Source organism: Sinocyclocheilus rhinocerous, unplaced genomic scaffold (genome assembly GCF_001515625.1).
Source record: "Sinocyclocheilus rhinocerous isolate Xijiao unplaced genomic scaffold, SAMN03320098_v1.1 scaffold1157, whole genome shotgun sequence".
NCBI lineage: Eukaryota > Metazoa > Chordata > Actinopteri > Cypriniformes > Cyprinidae > Sinocyclocheilus > Sinocyclocheilus rhinocerous.
The window spans coordinates 889479-892087 of NW_015631716.1; the positions used below are offsets into that span (position 1 = coordinate 889479).

Sequence of the window (2609 nt, forward strand, 5' to 3'; positions counted from 1 at the left end):
AAAAAAAAAAAAAAAAAAAAAATATATATATATATATATATATTGAAACCATTATCAACCTGTTGTTTGACTGAAGTTAAACGCAGTTTAATTTATAAATGTGATGCTGTCACTTGACCACTAGATGGCGTCGTATCACCACTACAGATCCCGGGTTTGGCGCCTTTACCAACAAGTTGAAGGTAACTTGCTTCTGCTAACAAACCACAGTTTCTACAGCTATTGTTAGGAATGTAAAATCATCATAAATTATTATGGGACCTCCTTTAAGCTTTTCAGTATCCAGCATTTGCTAATATCAAGTAATCACAGTTGTACAGTGGCCACCATAAATGTATGTTACCACATACACGTCGTTATCTTTCATATAATATGATGTCTTTGAGCTATGTGAGCTGTGCGTGTGTTTCTGTGTCAGACTGGTCCACACCTCATGTCCTCATCAGCTTGTGTCCTACAGTGATTGGAATCTGGAGTTCATTCTATGAACATTATATTTTTCGTCCATTTAGCTGGTTTTGCTTTCTATCAATAGACCAGAGCCTTAGGCCAGATTATACAATTTATGAGTTTTTTTTCCTTCAATTTTTGTTTCAGAACTTCAGAAAATTAACCAGCTCATGTAGTTTCAGACATACACTTTTGATTGCATTTTGTCACTTAATCCTAACTATGCATTTTAATCCTTGTGTCACCATATATCATTGAAAGGCTTTTCAACCTATGTGCTGTCTTTCTTGTCTCCAGTTTCCTGCCCTTTTTGTGGACTCTTTCAAAAATCCCTTGCGGCTATCTAGGGCACTTATGTGTCACCTCAAATCCTTGAATTGCGATTTGGTAACTCTTCTCTCATCGCCTTTGATTGCAGTGACAGCACGCCTATGAGCTCACCTGACTATGGTGGGTGTGGTCTGCTAAGATGCCATTGCGCCTATAAAAACACCTAGACTCCGCCTCCAGCAGCAACACAACCAATCATCTGTCAACACTCCAAATATGGAAAGATCCTAACTCTTTAAAGAGCAGGTGAAGCATAAATAGCCTTTATTTCCTCCCGATGTGAGTCTCTCTGTCTGATTTCTGTGCTGTTTCTCTGAATTCATTCCAGCTTAATAAAACAGCAAAGCGACTCACAATCGGGCGACTCCAGCTCAAACTGCTCCAGGACTAACAGCCCAGGAGGCGTTTGGTTAAAGGAAGTGTCTTGCATGGGAACTGAGTCTGTGGGGAGGGGTATTACTACAGTATTCTTTAAGCATGTCAGTCATCAAAGCTGCCAGAGAGCAGTGGAGCAGACGATGGCTTCATGCTGCATTAGAGGGGTGTGTCGAAAGTAGCCATGTTGAATAGATCTGAGTGTCAGGGCTCAGATCTATTCATAAAGCAGGTTAGAAATGGAGAAAGAGTCCATATAAAACATACAATGGGAGGAAATCTGCTTTAGAACTGCACTCATGTCATGTGGGGTATTGCAGACAGATAAAGATTGGTTGTGACTAGATAAACTGGCTTTGTTTAAACCGCTTCTTCCCTGTATTTAAAGCATTTTAACTTCAGGCTAGTAGAGCAACTAGATGTTCTTATCTTAGCCTTACAGAATGAAACAGCTTTAAACCTTTTTTTTTGTTTGTTTAAATCCTGACACGTGCTACACAGTGATAGTAATGACACAAGGTTATAAACTGGGCGGTCAGATTTATTATTCACACAAAGGTAATTGAGAATAATATAATACGTGATCTCATAAATCATGTTAATTTGTCATATTTGCAAAAATGTCCATTGAATATATTAGTTATAATATTTGGTTTTAGTTAAAAGGGGTAGTGTACCAAAAAACGATAATCCTGTCATGATTTACTCACTATCATGTCATTCCGAATCTTCTTCTCTGAAATATCACAGAGGATATTTTGAAAAAATGTCTACAATTTTATTTTTTTTTGCAGTGTTGGTTGGACTTCTAAAACATTTCAGAATTAATTTTTTTTTGTATGTATGTATCCTCTCTATGCAACATAGGTTTGAGGGCATAGTGGAAACGTGATGCTATTTGCAACATGGAAAACGTACAATGCTAGGCTTTAAAAAGTGTAATTTATAATCCTGGGTTATTCTGTTCCATGTTTTACACTGTTCAAACCAACACGATCACATGAGAAATTTTTTTTATAGTAGGGAATTTGAGAATTTTTATACTATTTTACATTTTAGCGACTTGATGGTCAATTTGTATGAATTCATAGAATTTGATCTGTATAAAAATGTATGATTTTTTCCCCCCAAAATAAAATAAGCATGAGGTCCACCCCTAACCATAAGTGAGGTGTAGGCAGATACAAAAAAATGTTTGAATGAGATTAAATGAATTCAAATTCGCCAAAACGTGAGATTGCCTGTGAGAGTATGTTGGTTCATATTGGGTTAGAATTTCTCACTGTACTGTTTACTAATTCAGTTCTCTGGAGCAGGGGTTAATAACTCATGGTTAAATGTTACTTAATTCAGTGGGTAAATGTGGCCTTAACCTTGGGTTTGCATGTAGTGTAAAATATTTTTATTTTCTTACTGGCACACATTTTCTTTTCTCCACACAAAGCCTGGTAGCT

At 36.8% G+C, this 2609-nt stretch overlaps 1 long non-coding RNA gene across 1 annotated transcript; it reads left to right on the top strand.

Moving 5' to 3' along the window:
- The first annotated feature begins 105 nt into the window (after window positions 1–105).
- LOC107741871 (uncharacterized) lies at window positions 106–1681 on the top strand. The gene is made up of 3 exons (XR_001640243.1): window positions 106–182; window positions 869–1026; window positions 1109–1681. It is a non-coding gene; the product is annotated as an uncharacterized LOC107741871 (long non-coding RNA).
- Window positions 1682–2609: the final 928 nt, after the last annotated feature.